This window comes from Nicotiana tomentosiformis, unplaced genomic scaffold (genome assembly GCF_000390325.3).
Source record: "Nicotiana tomentosiformis unplaced genomic scaffold, ASM39032v3 Un00163, whole genome shotgun sequence".
Lineage (NCBI taxonomy): Eukaryota > Viridiplantae > Streptophyta > Magnoliopsida > Solanales > Solanaceae > Nicotiana > Nicotiana tomentosiformis.
In genome coordinates, this window is record NW_027174722.1 from 34,734 (window position 1) to 54,196 (window position 19,463).

The 19,463-nt window shown below is 37.7% G+C and overlaps 1 long non-coding RNA gene across 1 annotated transcript; it reads left to right on the forward strand.

The window, feature by feature from the left end:
* Positions 1 to 28: 28 nt before the first annotated feature.
* Positions 29 to 18,842, forward strand: LOC138903923 (uncharacterized). Its single transcript, XR_011413210.1, has 3 exons — positions 29 to 121; positions 18,242 to 18,292; positions 18,372 to 18,842. It is a non-coding gene; the product is annotated as an uncharacterized lncRNA (long non-coding RNA).
* The last annotated feature ends 621 nt before the right edge of the window (positions 18,843 to 19,463 follow it).

Below are 19,463 nucleotides of genomic sequence, written 5' to 3' on the forward strand. Positions count from 1 at the left end.
GACTAGAGGAGTGTTCCTGACTGGTGCGACTGCATGAATCGAAATATCATAGGAGGTGGCTATGGTCTTCGTGCTGCATTGGCATGATTGTAGCAGTGTTTTGGTTGCATCACATGCTAAGGTGAGCTTCTTAGCACAGTAAGGTTTTATTTTACTTCTAACTATACTCAACAGCCACTTTTGGGATTTTAAACTACCTAAACAACTGAAACTGAAGGAGTAACCGAGTAGAGCATTTAATTTTGCCTGTTGGTTTCCTACGAATGAGCTCAGAATATTGTGGATAGTCCCTTGCCACTGCATTTTAACAGTTTCAGTTTCTTTTTCTACTAATGATCTTTTCCTTTTATTGACAATGAATCCTATACATATGATAGAAACTGCCATCATATTTTCTGTAGTCGTGATAGGCCATATATACTACGGAAAAGGGTTAAAAATATCGCTTTGCTGTTGAATATTGTTTAAAATTACCCTCCGTTATACTATTGGTTCAGAATAACCCTTACCGTGCTAATATTGATCAAAAATACCCTCCAGTTAACGGAGGTGCTGGCAGACATTTAAGAATTTGGCCCATCCGAATTTATTTTTTACATAGACCCGACCCTATAACCGACCCAAAAAATTAAACCCTAAGAATATTTTTTCTTCATGAAATTTCAGTTCATTTTGGCAGCTTCTTCCCTTATCCCTTCAACTCCTTACCCCATTTATATATGGCAACTTGCAGAAGCAGATGAAAATGGAGAGAGATATCTCTGCAAAAAAAATGAACGTTGCTTTGTTCTTGAGTTCCATGACTGTTTCTTAAAGAAACTATAAACAAATGGAATATATAAAAGAGTCTTTCAGACATTGAATCAGAGAATATACCAGTAAGATATGTGTGTACAAGCCAGAGGTTATCAACATGTTACTTCTTAATCCTTTATCCAAACCAAGTATAATTGGTCGGTTCTCGTTGCTCATATTTCATAGATTAGACTTTTTGTAGATCTCATTCTTGACTTTATTTGGAACTTTGTTTCAGCTACTAATGGAAACAGGCTGCCATTGATGGAGGGTTTGGATCGTAGAGAAGAGAAGGAAAGAAAGAAGAAAAAAGAGTATTGTTTAGGGTTTAATTTCTTGGATCGGGTACCGGGTATTGGGTCGGGTCAGTGTAAAAATAAATCTGGATGGACCAAATGCTTAAATTCCTTTAATTGGAGGGTATATTTGATCAATAGTAGCACGGTAGGGGTTCTTTTGAGCCAATAGTATAACGGAGGATAATTTTAAGTATTCGATAGTAAAGGGATATCTTTAAGCCTTTTACATGTCTTTTGCAGGTTGGCCAAATTTAGATGGGATAGTTTGTGGCTACCAGTAGGGCCCCTTAGGTAAGCCTGTTTTTTACTGTTTTCACATTCTTAATTATGCCTTCTGCTGAAAAACTATCATGGAACTTTGAAATTGCAGTGGAGCTGGAATCTGCATTTACGTAGACCATTTACTAAATGTGTCATCTGAAGAAATACGGAAACTTAGAAGATATATGTATGCATATAAAGCCAGGTAAGAGTTTAGAGGATGTATTTATGGGCCCTTAAAGCCAGTTAAGAGTGTCGCCCTAATCGATTTATAGCACTCAACTAGTTCCATTATAGATTTTCCCTCTTTTTTTGTCTGGTGTACGATGACTATGAGATGTACTGTAAAGTTCCGGAGAGTTTGTCTGATAGGAAGGGGCTTAAATTAATGGCGGAAGCTCTTTTATTCCATCATTCCCATTTCCCTCAATGGGAATTCTCTGTTTTGATATATATATGGCACTGTAAATACTTTGTTCCTGGTACTAATATACTTTCGTTCTGGTGGGAATTTTTGTTCCCCTGCGAATCCTGGCTGTTTGAATATGCTTATGAATTCGTGTAAATGTTTGATTTGATTACGCACGTTATTATGCTTGGCTTTTTACTGTTAATTGTCTGTCATTCAGATTAAAGCAACAAAAGCGAATATATTTCCCAAGTTTCACACGCTTACCTTTGTGTACAAATTGTTGACTCAACAAGAGATCAAAGAGGATTGTCCAGCAGTTAGTTTGTACTTTATACACCAAGCGTTAATAATGAATCCAACACCAATAAACTCAATGTAATCACACAAACGGGGTCTAAGGAGGGTAGTGTATGCGCAGACTTTACCCCTACCTTGTGAATACAGAGAGGTTGGGAAGGGTACTGTATACACAAACTTTACCCCTACCCCGTAAAGATAGAGAAAATATTTCTGATAGACCCTCGCTCAACGAAAGCACGAATAATAAATCCTACCATAGAACTCTGCATAAACTAAAACATTGTTTGGTGAATAAGAAAAAATTATCGTTGTAGAACTAATCAGAGGCGAAGCTAGGATTTGAATCTTATGGGTTCGGGAGTATAATAGTTTTAAGTTATTGGGTTCTAAATTAATAATTTGTACATATTCATTTGATTTCTTAATACAAATACAAGGTTTGAACAAAATTTACTGGATTTGACGAACGTCAAGGTCAATTTTCTTAACGTATCAAAATCAGACTCATTCTTATTCTTGATTTATTTTATATGGGTCTCTGATGTTATATTTATCCACCTTCCAGATGTTTAAGCATGGACATCGCGGGGGGGGGGGGGGGGGGGAGGCTCAACTAAGTATGTCGCATTGATCGAAAAAATGTTGTTTTAACTCCTTATATGGTTTTGAATAATATCCTCGTGAACTAGTTTTTAAGATTGAGTTAGGTTAAAGACTTATTTTCTTATATTATCATCGATCTCATGCGGATCTAGCTTTTAAATTTAATTAGTTGGTATAAAATACTACTACTACATTTACTAACTATTAACCAAACGAGAATACAGACTTAGTGTGTGTCTTTGTGTATATTTTCTAAAATATTCAGTTATAAAGGTATAAATCAAAAGATGAGTCACTACAACAAATTTCGCCTAAGGCCTCCAGAAACGCGTTGCTAAAGATATTTGCGGGCATGCTTTTATCTGTGTGGCCTTTATTACAAGCTTTGGGCAACGGTTACAAGAACCCAATATATAGCGAGCTAAAACATGTATCAGCCTCTTTAGGCCCAAGGCAACTTTATGTTGGACTATATACATGACACAACAAGCATTTATACTGTATTTACCATTCATAACTATGCTTTTCAAAAAAATATCATTCATAGCTATATTTGAATTTTGTAGCCAAAAAAAAAAACTATAGTATTGAAACAAAAGATTTGTAATAAGAGAGCAATAAGCTTTCATTGCTCAGTTGGTTACAGCACCTGCTTAGTAAGTAGAGATTTGGAGCTCGACTCTCAATAAGAGCATTTTATTTTTGTATTTACCTTGGTTATACATGTTATATCCTTTGTATACACCCGTATTTTGCCTCGTGCGAACGAATACGATTAATAAAGGTTGTATTCGTTATGCGAACAAATACAATTGTGTGAACGAATATAGTTGATTTAAACACATCTTATATTCGTTGAGCGTCTAAATACAAGTGATACAATCTTATAACAATTGAACAGTAGCTACGAATAGTAATTAGGCAAACTATAGTTACGTATGGTAATTAGGCTCTAAAGTGTAGTACTTTATGAAGGTTTTCATTCAATTAATTTTAAGTTTTTTTTACATCCATTTGGTTTCATCATGCATGGTACTGGCTTCATAAGAGAAATTGCGATTAAATTAGTTGGATCAATAAAAGATGAGTTAAAAGGACTAATCATGTGATTAGTTTCCCTTACATTAATTATTTTCATTCATCGACTATTTAATGAACATAGTAGATCATTAAGGGAAAAATTCACAAATAGCCACTTTCCATCCCATATAATTGGAAAATAGTCATTGTCATGGGATTTTATATTTCACGTGTGAAACTCCGGGACATTTTCATGGTGCTTTACTTCCGAAGATTACAATACCATGGAAGTGACTATTTCTCAATTACAATGCTGAAAAGTGACTAACTCGTGCTATTACTTCGACCATTTCACTTGGCCCATTAGCAATGAAAACACAATAGCAATCCAATAGATAGTGGGATTTAAACAAACAAATTAAAGCCTCGTATGACATATCTCTTGGATTTGAGGATTTCAATACGTCTAAATTCAAACATCGTGACGCTGCATATGAATTTAGTGGGGCAAAATATAAAAGTGGTATATCCGCCAGCTAAAAATTATATAAAAAAATATGTATCTTATATATATATATATATATTCAAAAAAACACATTTTGTCGGCTATTATCTTTTGGAACGGCTAAAAATTTACGTTTCTCAATTTATAGTAAGCTTACTACGTTCCTGGTAAATAACAAAGTAATTAGACAATTTGAGTGCGCCGTGCAGTTATAAAAAAACTAAAAAAAATCAATAAATTTATACTTTATTTCATACAAATTGCCCAAGTCATGTAAATCACGAGAACTATTAAACTCAATCCAGTACAAAAATATTTAAAATTAATATATTTATTTGCATGTAAACAACAACATTGTCGCAACTACAAAATACTATATAGTGCGGCTGCAGACTGGGCATGTAGCAGAATTGGACATTCATTCATGGATGCAATTAGGGTGAAACTTGTGATCGCATGGAAGCTTGAGTTCTCCTCCCATCATCGCTTCCCTGCAGACCGTACAAATCTCTGCATCTTGCGTCTCCTCTACAGGATTCCCCTCCATCTCTACGTCTAATGGATTATCTTGCATCTTTCCGATGCAACTACGACGAGTACACTGTCTCTTGATATATATATTATACTTTAATTTTTTTCCTTTTAAATTTGTTTTATATGTCATACATAGATTTTGAGAATATATTAGATTTTTGAATAGTTTGTTTTTACTAATATACAAAAGATGCATGCGTGACGCACGAGAGCACATGAGGCGCACATGAAGCTAGTTTTATGTGATTTACTTGAGACCTTCTAAGTTTTTAAGTATTAGTTTCTCAAAGCAACTCCAATAAAATGAGATTCCTTTTATAATTAAAATAGCTCGATAACTTAATTATTCTTAATTAACTTATATGCTAGGCAACTATTAGGCGTGCTTAAATTTTTCAATCACATATTCGCCCGCATATAGTGGTTATGACACTTGATAAATTCTTCATATTAAATTTTCATCAATCATAAATACAGTAACTGATCCAAAATAAAAGCTACAAACAGACTTGTGGATGTGCCAGACACATTAGCAACAAAAATCAAATAGCAATCTAATAGATAGCGGGCTTTAGACAAACAAACTAAAACCTCATATGATATATTTCTTGGATTGGGGATTTTTAACACTTCAAAGTTCAAATATTGCTACGCTGCATATGAATTTAGTGGGGCAAAATATAAAAGTGGTATATCCGCTAGCTAAAAATTTTATATATATATATATATATATATATATATATATATATATGTATGTATGTATGTATTATTGGCTATTATCTTCTAGAGCGGCTAAAAATTTATACTTTTCAATTTATAGTAAGCTTACTACGATAATTGTAAATGACAAAGTAATTAGGGAATTTGAGTGTGTCGTGCAGTTGTAAAAAACTAAAAAAAAAATCAGTAAGCTTATACTTCATTTCATACGAATTGCATAAGTCATCTAAATCACAAAAACTATTAAACTCAATTCAGTACAAATATATTTAAAATTAATAGTTTTATTTGCATGTAAAAAGCAACAATATTGCAGCGACTACAAAATACACTAGTGCGGCGATAGACTGGGCACATAGTAGAATTGGACATCCATCTATGGATGCAATGAAGGTGAAACTTGTGGCCGCATGGAAGCTCGAGTTCTCCTCCTATCATTGCTTCCTAGTAGATCGTACAAATCTCCGCATCCTGCGTCTCATCTGCAGGATGCTCCTGCATCTCTATGTCCATGTCCACTGGATCATCTCGGCTACATAGACACCACCTCCTAATACAATAATAAATGCACACGTGAGTGCTATCAGAGCTCTAATAAAAGAGTAGGATTTTCACGCAGGCTCTGACCAGCTACCACAGTGGAGCACATGTTGCGCAACAACATGACACCCGGACAGTAGAGTTAGCCCGGTGTATAACATTACCATGTGGGGTAGTCTTGCTAACCCTAATGAAGGAATTAGGAAACCAACCAAAATGCAATAAGCCAAGAGGAAACCAACCAAAATGCAGTTCGTGTTGGCAGAATGCAGGGCAAAAGGAATGACCGTGAAAGTGTAAGGAAGTTTTGCATTCTTTATATAACAAGAGGAATGAACGAGATATTGTGTGTGTCTCACGTGCGTCACAGTCACACGTGCATCTTCTGTATATTGGTAAAAAAAATTAAAATATTATATATTTTCAAACTCTATGTATGACATATAAAACAAAATTAAAAGAAAAAAAATCCCAAGTTATATATGTATACAGGTCAATACAAATTCTTATCACCCTTTTATTTAATAATTGGATGAATTGTTGTATCACTTAATGTTTCATTGATGGCTATAAATAACAAAGAAATATTGCATTGGCTGAAGATCGGTCATACGAAACATAGAAGTGCAAGGCATAAGGCGTAGAATGACTAGAATAACTAAAGAAAAATTTGGAAGAGCAGTTACCTTGGCTATGGTGGCAGCTATGATACACCAGATATGGAAGGCCAAAAATGAAACTATTTGGAAGCTAAAAGTCCCAAGACCTCAGCTGATTTGTGACAAGGTTAAGCAAGACTGTAAGTATAGATTTTTTGACATTCTGAAGAGTGGACTGGACATCAAAGGAAGATGATGGGTAATAGAATCATACAAATAGACAAACGCAAAATATAGAATGAGAATATATAGGGAAAATGGAAAGTAAGGTATAGGATATAGGGGACATAAGGGACAGTTAGGTATATGATATAAGGTAGAATGAGAATGTACAGGGGAAATGAAAAATAAGGTATAGGATATAGGGGACTGTTAATTGTTGTTAGTACTGTGTGAGACCTTTGTATTTGTATTACACCTTCATATTTGTTTTTAGTGGTGATTAATAATATTTGTTATTTCCACCCACAAAAGAGATTTGGCAGAGGGAACGGTTAATTGTTGTTAGTACTGTGTGAGACCTTTGTATTTGTATTACACCTTTGTATTTATTTTTAGTGGTGATTAATAATATTTGTTATTTTTACCAAAAAAAGAGAATTGGCAGACCCAATTATCACAAAAGATGAGCTCAAATAGAAGGAAGATCTTATAGAGATGATCTTAAAGACTAGGGCAGAATGCAAGTAACTGCTTGAATTTTACAATATCATATACTCTCTCCCTTTCAATTTATGTGAACATATTTTCTTTTTAATCTGTGCCAAAAAGAATGACCAATTTCTTTATTTGGAAATAATTTATCTTTATACAATGAGTGCCACACCCCTTTTATGCCCCCCTCCCCCCTCCAAAACGATAATGTGTATTATGGATGGTGGGTTAAATAATTTTTCCAATTAAAGTGACAAACTTGATTAGGGATTATTTTATTTACAGAGTCGCCACTCGGAATTAATTTTTTGGGTGTTCCAAGTCACCTTTTATTTGAATCCCTAGTCAAAGGAATGTTTGACTCTATTATTATTGGTCTGCAAAAATAAAGTTGGGGTAAGGAATTCTGTTGACCGGGGAGAAGGTGTAAGACATTCCCGAGTCCCGTGGTTCTAGCACGGTTGCTTTATTGACTTAAACTTAGCTTAAATTAATTTTGGATAAACTGTGATTTATTGGTTTTCATATTTTATCTATCCGCTTTTAATTGCTTGATTATTCATAGTTATGGAATTATCTTCAAATGAGTCACGCGTACATGTACTCATTTTGTTTGGCGCGTTAAAAATCATGTCACGCGTGCGTGTACAAAATTACTAGTATTTTTATTGTGTCGCCCAAAGTTGCGTGAACCCATACCTTGGTTTTAATTTTGGAACTAGTAATTATGTCACGCGAACGTATACATAATCGCGATAATTTGATTAATTAAGAGCGTGCCTAAAACATACTATTGTATTCATGAATTTATCCTAAATATAATTTCAGATTATTGTGAGGCAAGGAGTTATGGAGCAATAAAGACAATGGGTCACCTTTTTCTCTTATTAAACTGGACGTGATAGAAATTATTTTGACCCAAATAACTTAAAATTAATCATAGCATAATTAGCCTTTTAAGATCAACTAAGCAGTAGCCCAGTTGCTTTCAAATTTGCATCTCTAACCCAACAAGTAACTTAGCTAACAATCCTCTTAATTCATGCTTTCGTAGCCTAATGACTTGATCCCAACAAATGGAAACTAAAGAAGTACACTTTCAGTCTATTCTTTGATATTACCCAAAATAGTTTTTCTCCAAAATGTGCTTCTCAAATTACACCTACGGCACATTTGAACTCAACCAAACCACGACTCACGTTATTATCAACAAATTTGATTATGACAGTCCAAAACCCAAATTAAATCTATTCAATTAACACATAAAATCCCAAACTTAAAACCAATATTAACATTGAATTCCTCAGCATAAAGATATGAATCAAATCACTAATGGAACAAGCCAAGAAGACATGACAGAAGCTAACACCAAAACTTTATTTATCACAAGCATCAACAAAATTTTTAGATTAAAAGTACGTAACGGACCTCAATACTCGACTTTTACGGGTCTGGAAGACCGAAAACAGCATGACCACGGCAAGCCGGGAACCTCGTCGGATAGAAACTTTCACCTCGGCGAACTCGACCGGAACTTTGACGGAGCTCGATTACTCGACTGATTTTCGTCGGAGTGAATGAGTGTTTAATAGCTAGTTTCGAGACTGCTTGGCGTCAGTCTTTTTGCTAATTTTTGTGGTGGTTTTAAGGTGTTTCGGGGCTGTGATTCTGACTGATTTTTATCACTTTTTAGCTATTTTCGCAGCTGATATTTTGCTTTAAAAAAAGGCTTTTTTCAGCTGCTTTTGGAGCCAAAGATGGAGGGAAAATCTTTGAAGCTTTGATGGTCGATGAGGTATTTTAATGGAGATTTTGTGGTAGTCTCATAGTAGAAAGCTGTTGCGTTTTGGCTTTGGACCAGAAGAAAAACAAAGGGGCGCCCAGGTTTTTCTCTTCACTCTTTTCTTTTTGTCCTCTCTGTCTCGTGTGTGTGTATGTGTTTTGAAGGAGGGATATGTGGGGGGTTGTGAGTGGGGACAAGCATGGGGGTAAAGGAAAGTGGAGAGAGGACAAAGTGTGGGGGGACAAGCATGAGGGCAGACATGGGGGACAAGAGAAAGTGAAGTGGGGACACGCGTGGGAAGATGGGAGCGGAAAATATTCAAGCACGGTAAAAAATTAGGTGCTCACAGTATGCCCCTCTTTACTTGAAAATATTAAAAGTTTTCAGGCAAAGATAAAGTGAGCAGTGTGACTAAGTTTTGACCATATCGTTATTCAAAAGAGGAAGAAAATAAAAGAAAAAAGTGCAACCGAGTCCTGATTTTGGACAGCCTACATATCCCGGGTTATAAGGGAATCAGGTCGTGTGTAGTTCAAGAAGAATGATGGAGTGATGAGTTCGAAAGTCGAGCTAGGTTCCGTCGAGGCTCCGGTCTGTGGCCCTGTTATTACATCAAAATCTAAAGGAACTAAACAAGCCTATTAACTATAAGTTACAAGATTCCTATCTATAAGTCTTTTGAAGCTTGATCTTGAGTCTTGAATGGTTTTTCATGTAGACTTTTGATTGGAGCCTTGATGCTTGCTAGCTACCGGTTCTAGTTCATTCTTCTTCAGCTTTTCGAATCAAGAGGGGACATATAGAGCTTGTGACTTTAGCCACGTCTTGAGCAGTTCACATCTTTCATCTGCATTTTGGATTCACTTCTTTTTTTAGCAGTTCACATCTTTCATCTGCATTTTGGATTCACTTCTTTTTTCTTTTCTTTTCTTTATTCTGGATTGAGACTCCTTCTTTTAATCATCTCGAACCCTGTACCTCGAGGTAAAACCTGCTCATATACCAAAACAAAACAAACGAACAAAATTTATCTGCCCAAATTTTTACTAAGAAAATTTCGTGAGTTATTGTTACAAAATTCTAAACTACTTCTTTATTAAAAGAAAAAAAAGATCGGGAATGGTGTAACCTGAAAAGGACATGATGAATTTTTTTTTTTGGATAGTGTTCCTTTATTGTTCAAAAGGATGTCTCAACTAAGGATTGGTGTACCAGGGGCTAGCGCCCTGTATTACTGGAAAAAAAAAATATAACCAGGGGTTGGCGCCCTGTATTACTGAAAAGGAAACGTAACCAGGGGTTTGCGCCCTATGTTACTGAAAAGAAAATGTAACCAGGAGTTGGCGCCCTGTATTACTCAAAAGGAAATTTAACCAGGGGTTGGCACCCTGTATTACTAAAAAAAAGAAATGTAACCAGGGGGTTTGCGCCTTGTGTTACTGAAAAGGAAATGTAACCAGGGGTTGGCATCCTGTATTATACAAAAGGATATTTAACCAAGGGTTGGCATCCTGTATTACTAAAAAAAAGAAATGTAACCAGGGGTTAGCGCCCTGTATTACTGAAAAGGAAATGTAACCAGGGGGTTGGCGCCCTGTATTACTGAAAAGGAAATTTAACCAGGGGTTAGTGCCCTGTATTACTGAAAAGGAAATGTTACCAGGGATTGGCACCCTGTATTGCTGGAAAGGGAAATATAACCAGGGGATGGCGCCCTGTATTACTGATAAAATGCTGAATCCCCGGGGCGAAAAGGGACTACCTGGGTTAAACTACGAAAAGCAAATCTGGGCGAAGAGTACTTCTACTCGGAATATGAGTTGTATCCCCCTAGGCGAAAAGTTTCTACCCGGGTTAAACTACGTAAAATAACATGAGCGAAGAGTACTTCTACCCGGAACTATGAGCTGGATCCCCTAGGCGAAAAAGGTTCTACCTGGGTTAAGCTACGTAAAACAACTTGAGCGAAGAGTACTTCTACCAAGAACTATGAGCTGGATCCCCTAGGCGAAAATGTTCTACCTGGGTTAAGCTATGTAAAACAGCCTGGGCGAAGAGTACTTCTACTCAGAATATGAGCTGGATCCCCCAAGGCGAAAAGATCTACCTGGGTTAAGCTATGTAAAACAACCTGAGTGAAAAGTACTTCTACCCGGAACTATGAGCTGGATCCCCCTAGGCGAAAAGGTTCAACATGATTAAGCTACGTAAAACAGCCTGAGAGAAGAGTACTTCTACCCGGAACTATGAGCTGGATCCCCCTAGGTGAAAATGTTCTACCTGGGTTAAGCTACGTAAAACAGCCTGGGCGAAGAGTACTTCTACCCGGACCTATGAGCTGGATCCCCCTAGGTGAAAAGGTTTTGCCTGGGTTAAGCGATGAAAATGAGAGGTATGGACAGTAGTGATGCATGATGAAGATTTTAAGGAGCTTACATTTGGTGACATTCGTCCTTTGAGAACCGCCATTCTGCACTACTTTGTTCCTGCTTCAAACAAGGAAAATTTGTGAGTTTTTAAAGTGGTGGTCGGTTTGTCACCTTTATGCACTGAGGAGTTTGAGTTCACGGACACCTCGTTGTCGAAGAACTGATTCTATCAGAGTGGTACCGAGATGCTCGGATACTTTGTATCATTTTCTAGAGACTTTGGCTTTATGACGTCTCCCCTGGCTGTTTCATACCCGGATGTCCACGGTACCGTTAACCCATGAATCTAAGGCAAAGCAATTTTCTTTAAAATCAAACTTAGTTGTCTTGCACTCAGAACCAGTTTGTGTTTGTGGTGCTTATCAACTTTTCCCATGAAGCAAGTCTTGCTTAGGCGACCTTTTCAGTTTCTTTGAGACACTTTATCCGCCTTATCAAAAGAGATCACAGATGGATTCTTGCCTTCGTCAATGACGTATATGCTCCAAATTGTGCTCGGTATTACGGGAAAACTGTAGACAGTTTTGCAGCCATTTTTGCTTTGCTTTTGATGCAAGATTAGACCGAAAGGGAATCTAAGAAAAATTATGAAAAAGAATAGAAGAGCAATTGGAAGTGAAAAAGGAATTGTGTCTAAATAAAAGGTGTCCCTTTCGGGAAGAGAAATAAGGAGACTTATCTGGAGATATGTGCCAACTTCAATGAATCATGACATGCATTTTGGATTGGACGCCTGATTTGTCTGAGCTGTCTAATTCTCAAAATACATCGCAAATGTTCATCTTGAAACTGTCTTGGTTGTGCTCATGCCGGAGTATCGAAGACCTTCATTCGGCTAGTAGCGTCCTTTATGGGTTTTCGCTAACTGACCTCTCTCATTTCTCTAATCGCTATTGCCTTATGGTGCCCATCTGGTTTTCACCAATAAGACTCTTGCATTTCTCTGCTCACTGTCGCCTTACAGTGCTCATAGGGTTTTCATCGATAAGACTCTCTCATTTCTTCTTTTTTTTTCTTTTTTTTTTTTTGCGGAAGGTTGGCCAATGCCCCTGGCATGGGGACTTCAAGTATTCTCAAAGATCGATCAGAAATTCTTAACAGGAAAAGGCGAAAAGAACCTTGAACTGAATTACAACTTTGGGAACTGTTTCTACGGAAAAACCGTAAGATAAAAACAAACTTCTGCCCCAGTTTTGGAGTATTGGGAATATTAATTTTTGTTGCGATGGGACCGAACCCAGGGTAAGGCTGCCTACGTATCCTTTCGGAATCAGGTCGGACGTAGTTCAATGACTCAAAAAATTTATTGTTTGACTTCTTCTTCTTTTTTTTTTTGAGTACACAGGTTCCAAAAAAATGGAAAACAAGGAAGAAAAATACAGCTTAAAAGGGGTAACAAAAGGTGACACTTTCTTGGAATAGCGAACAATGGTAGCCTTCGTCATCTCGATCTAAGAAAATCATGCGTGAAAGTTTCACAGTGGGTATATATCAGACATAATATCTTTTGACTGCATCTGCATTAACAGTCATGTCTGGTACCCGTCCTTCTTCATCTACCAAGTGCAAGGCCCCTTTTGGTAACACTTTCTTGATGATGTAGGGTCCTTTCCAGTTTGGGGCGAACTTTCCTTTAGCTTCTACTTGGTGTGGAAGAACGCGTTTTAGAACGAGTTGGCCTACCTCGAAATGCCTTGGACGCACTTTCTTGTTGAAAGCGCGTGCCATTCTTTCCTGGTATAACTGGCTAAAGCACACTGCTGCTAGCCGTTTTTCATCAATCAGCATTAGTTGTTATAATCGGGTCTTTACCCATTCTGTATCTTCAATCTCCGACTCCACAATGATCCGAAGAGAGAGAATTTCGACTTCAGCCAGTATTACAGCTTCCGTCCCATATACCAACAGATAAGGAGTTGCACCAACAGATGTACGAGCAGTCGTGCGGTATCCAAAAGAGCAAAAGGCAACTTTTTATGCCATTGTCTCGAACCTTGGATCATTTTCCTAAGAATCTTCTTGATGTTCTTGTTTGCTGCTTCAACAGCTCCATTGGCTTTTGGCCGGTAAGGGGTAGAATGCCGATGCATAATTTTAAATTGCTCGCATACCTCCTTCATCAAATGACTATTGAGATTGGCTGCATTGTCAGTGATAATGGTATTTGGGATACCAAAGTGGTAGATGATGTTGGAATGAACTAAGTCTACCACTGCTTTCTTGGTGACTGCTTTGAAAGTGACGGCCTCCACCCACTTGGTGAAGTATTCAATTGTAACCAAAATGAATCTATGCCCATTTAAAGCCTTTGGCTCAATTGGCCCAATAACATCCATTCCCCAAGCAACGAAAGGCCAAGGAGAGGACATGGGATGCAACTCCGAAGGTGGCGAGTGAATCAGGTCACCATGAATCTGGCATTGGTGACACTTGCAAACAAAACTGAAGTAATCTCGCTCCATTATAAGCCAATAATACCCTGCCCACAGAATCTTCTTCGCCAAAACATATCCATTCATGTGAGGTCCGCATACCCCCGAATGCACTTCACTCATGATCCGCTCAGCTTCTATGGCATCTACGCATCTCAACAAGTTCAAATCTGGGGTCCTTTTGTACAAAATTTCCCCATTCAGGAAGAAACCGCTGGCGAGCCTCCTTATAGTTCTTTTTTGATCTCCCTTAGCGTGCTCTGGGTATTCTCTCATTTTCAGGAATCGTTTTATGTCATGATACCATGGTTCACCATCTGGTTCTGTCTCAATTGTATTACAGTAACCGTGTTGATTCCGAACTTGGATTTCTAGTGGATCGATATGGGTGTTTCCCGGATAAGGGAGCATCGAGGCTAAAGTAGCCAAACCATCGGCTAGCTCGTTGTGAAACCTGGGAATGTACCTGAACTCGATGGATTTGAATCTTTTGCTCAAATCTTGTACACATTGTCTGTATGGAATAAGCTTGATGTCTCGAGTCTCCCATTCGCCTTGGGCTTGCCGGATAAGCAAGTCAGAATCTCCCATAACCAGTAGTTCATGCACATCCAGATCGAGGGCCATTTTCAAACCCATGATATAGGCTTCGTATTCTGTCGTATTATTGGTACTTAAGAACCAAAGCCGGGTTATTGCAGGGTAATACTGTCCAATAGGTGAGATGATGATTGCCCCGATCCCAACTCCTTTGATATTGACAGTTCCATCAAAATACATTTTCCATAGAGGGTTGTCGTCTGGAACAACTTCCTCTATTGAGTTGACCTCTTCGTCTGGGAAGTATGTTGTAAGTTGCTTGTACTCATCATCAACTGGATTCTCTGCCAAATGATCGTCCAAAGCCTGTGCTTTCATCGCGGTGCGAATGACATAGACGATGTCGAACTCTGTGAGCAGGATTTTCCATTTTGCGAGCCTGCCAGTGGGCATTGGCTTTTGGAAGGTATACTTCAGAGGATCCATTCTGGATATGAGGCAAGTAGTATAGGCCAAAAGATAATGTCTCAACTTCAAAGTGACCCAAGTCAAGGCATAACATGTCCTTTCTAAAAGGGTGTACTTAACCTCATAATTGGTGAACTTCTTGCTCAAATAATATATTGCTTGTTCCTTTTTGCATGTCGCATCATGTTGCCCCAGAACATATCCAAAGGAATTATCCATCACTGATAGATATAAAAATAAAGTCCTACCAGGTTCAGGTAGAACCAGTACAGGGGGTTTTGATAGATAATCTTTGATCTTGTCAAAAGCATTTTGGCAATCGTCCGTCCCCTTGATTGCAGCATCCTTTTTCAGCAACTTAAAGATGGGCTCGCACGTGGTTGTGAGTTGAGCAATGAACCTATTGATGTAGTTCAACCTTCCGAGCAAACTCATGACCTCCCTTTTGTTCTTCGGGGGTGGCAGATCTCGAATGGACCTTATCTTTGATGGATCCAATTCGATGCCTCTCTGACTGACTATAAAATCGAGGAGTTTCCCAGATGGAACTCCAAATGCACATTTGGCTGGATTGAGCTTAAGGTCATACCTTCGAAGCCATTCGAAGAACTTTTTCAAATCATTCACGTGATCAGCCTGTGTCTTTGATTTTATGATGATATCATCCACATATACTTCAATCTCTTTGTGCATCATGTCATGAAAAATAGTGGTCATGGCCCTCATGTAAGTTGCTCCTGCATTCTTTAAACTAAATGGCATGACCCTTTAACAATAGGTACCCCACGGAGGGGTGAAAGCGGTCTTTTCTGCATCACCCTCATCCATTAGAATCTGGTGGTACCCATCATAGCAATCCACGAACGACTGTATCTCATGCTTTGCACAATTATCTACAAGAATATGGATGTTCGGCAAAGGAAAATTATCCTTAGGACTTGCTTTGTTCAGGTCTTTGTAGTCAACACAGACTCTAGTTTTTCCATCTTTCTTTGGCACGGGCACAACATTTGCCACCCATGTGGTGTATCGTACGGCTCTGACAACATTGGCGCTCAATTGCTTCATTATTTCCTCTTTGATTTTATCACTCATGTCCGTTTTAAATTTTCGATGCTTCTGTTGGACTGGTGGAAAATCAGGATACGTGGGAAGCTTATGAACTACGAAATTGGCGCTTAAACCGGGCATATCATCATAAGACCAGGCAAACACATCTCTATACTCAAATAAAAGTTGAATCAAGGCATCTCTGGTTTTTTGTTCAGTGTGAATTCTTATCTTTATTTCTCTGATTTCTTCATGACCTCCGATATTAATTGGCTCAGTTTCATTGAGTTTGGGCCTAGGCTTGTTTTCAAATTGTTCCAACTCTCTTTTTATTTCATCAAAAATCTTATCTTCATCATATTCAACCTCTTGATGCATTATTTCGAAATTAGACAGCTTTTGAGATCTGGGCGTGAATTCCGCATGCATGTCATGTTATTAAAGCCGGCATTAATAAAACTGAAATGGAAATAAAATAGCAGGAATTAGGAAAAGGAAAAGATACAAAATACGAAATCGAACTGCATTTCATTGAATTTGAAAGGATAGAAGGGTTATCGTAAAAATAAAACAATCATACTAAGATATTTGGATTACAACCCTGAAAGTAACCCAAAGTACAAAAGAAAGAAGCTGCAAAAGTCAACTACCAAGACTCCTTCCTTGTGGGGAGAGGAGTTGCTTCCCAGTTATTGAGCATTGTTTTTGGGCCAATTAGTTGCATATCGGCATGACTAGTGCCTTCACCAGCCTGGATCATATTCACTTCAGAAAACATCTGCCTGAGGCCATGGCAAATTTCATCAATGTTCGCATGCGCCGAGGAATTTTGACCATGTTTGAATCGTGGCTCGACAAAAGTGTAGAAAATGTGAGGGATAGGTTGCTGCAAGACCCACCCGTACTTTTTGCGGTGCTTGGCTTTGTCTTTGTCTGTTTGTGTTGGACTGAAGCCTAAACCAAAAGTACCCCTGTTACTAAACGGAGAAATGGATTCAGAATATTGTGGATAGTCCCTTGCCACTGCATTTTAACAGTTCCAGTTTCTTTTTCTACTAATGATCTTTTCCTTTTATTGATAATGAATCCTATACATCTGATAGAAACTGCCATCATATTTTCTGTAGTCGTGACAGGCCATATATACTACGGAAAAGGGTCAAAAATATCGCTTTGCTATTGAATATTATTTAAAATTACCCTCCGTTATACTATTGGTTCAGAATAACCCTTACCGTGCTAATATTGATCAAAAATACCCTCCAGTTAACGGAGGTGCTGGCAGACATTTAAGAATTTGGCCCATCCAAATTTATTTTTTACACAGACCCGACCCGATACCCGACCCAAAATTTAAATCCTAAGAATATTTTTTCTTCATGAAATTTCAGTTCATTTTGGCAGCTTCTTCCCTTATCCCTTCAACTCCTTACCCCATTTATATATGGCAACTTGCAGAAGCAGAAAAAAATGGAGAGAGATATCTCTGCAAAAAAAATGAACGTTGCTTTGTTCTTGAGTTCCATGACTGTTTCTCACTGTTTCTTAAAGAAACTATAAACAAATGGAATATATAAAAGAGTCTTTCAGACATTGAATCAGAGAATATACCAGTAAGATATGTGTGTACAAGCCAGAGGTTATCAACATGTTACTTCTTAATTGTTTGTTGGTGATATCCTTTATCCAAACCAAGTATAATTGGTCGGTTCTGGTTGCTCATATTTCATAGATTAGACTTTTTGTAGATCTCATTCTTGACTTTATTTGAAACTTTGTTTTAGCTACTAATGGAAACAGGCTGCCATTGATGGAGGGTTTGGATCGTGGAGAAGAGAAGGAAAGAAAGAAGAAAAAAAAAGTATTTTTTAGGGTTTAATTTCTTGGATCGGGTACCGGGTATTGGGTCAGGTCAGTGTAAAAATAAATCTCGATGGACCAAATGCTTAAATGGCTGCTATGTGGCACCTCCTTTAATTGGAGGATATATTTGATCAATAGTAGGGTAATTTTAAGTATTCGATAGTAAAGGCATATTTTTAAGCCTTTTCCTTATATACACCTTTGGCACATCCATGTACTAAAGTGATCAACGCCTTTATTCAGCTGCCCTCTCTCCTTTCTCATACATGTATAAACCTATGTGCATACTCGTGTCTTTGCTTGCATTCATCACTTTGGACCCTTAGGCCCTATAAAGCTGTTGGTTTGACATACGTTTTGCATGTCTTTTGCAGGTTGGCCAAATTTAGATGGGATATTTTGTGGCTACCAGTAGGGCCCCTTAGGTAAGCCTGTTTTTGACTGTTTCCACATTCTTAATTATGCCTTCTGCTGAAAAACTATCATCGAACTTTGAAATTGCAGTGGAGCTGGAATCTGCATTTACGTAGACCATTTACTAAATGTGTCATCTGAAGAAGTACGGAAACTTAGAAGATATATGTATGCATATAAAGCCATGTAAGAGTTTAGAGGATGTATTTATGGGCCCTTAAAGCCAGTTCGCCCTAATCGATTTATAGCACTCAACTAGTTCCATTATAGATTTTCCCTCTTTTTTTGTCTGGTGTACGATGACTATGAGATGTACTGTAAAGTTCCGGAGAGTTTGTCTGATAGGAAGGGGCTGAAATTAATGGCGGAAGCTCTTTTATTCCATCATTCCCATTTCCCTCAATGGGAATTCTCTGTTTTGATATATATATATGGCACTGTAAATACTTTGTTCCTGGTACTAATATACTTTCGTTCTAGTGGAAATTTTTGTTCCCCTGCGAATTCTGGCTGTTTGAATATGCTTATGAATTCGTGTAAATGTTTGATTTGATTACGCACGTTATTATGCTTGGCTTTTTACTGTTAATTGTCTGTGATTCAGATTAAAGCAACAAAAGCGAATATATTTCCCAAGTTTCACACGCTTACCTTTGTGTACAAATTGTTGACGCAACAAGAGATCAAAGAGGATTGTCCAGCAGTTAGTTTGTACTTTATACACCAAGCGTTCATTTGGTTGATGATATAGGAATAATGAATCCAACACCAATAAACTCAGTGTAATCTCACAAACGGGGTTTAAGGAGGGTAGTGTATGCGCAGACTTTACCCCTACCTTGTGAATACAGAGAGGTTGGGGAGGGTACTGTATATACAAATTTTACCCCTACCCCATAAAGATAGAGAAAATGTTTCTGATAGACCCTCGCTCAACGAAAGCACGAATAATAAATCCTACCATAGAACTCTGCATAAACTAAAACATTGTTTGGTGAATAAGAAAAAATTGTCGTTGTAGAACTAATCAGAGGCGGAGCTAGGATTTGAATCTTATGGGTTCGGGAGTATAATGGTTTTAAATTATTGAGTTCTAAATTAATAATTTGTACATATTCATTAGATTTCTTAATACAAATACAAGGTTTGAACAAAATTTACTGGATTTGACGAACGTCAAGG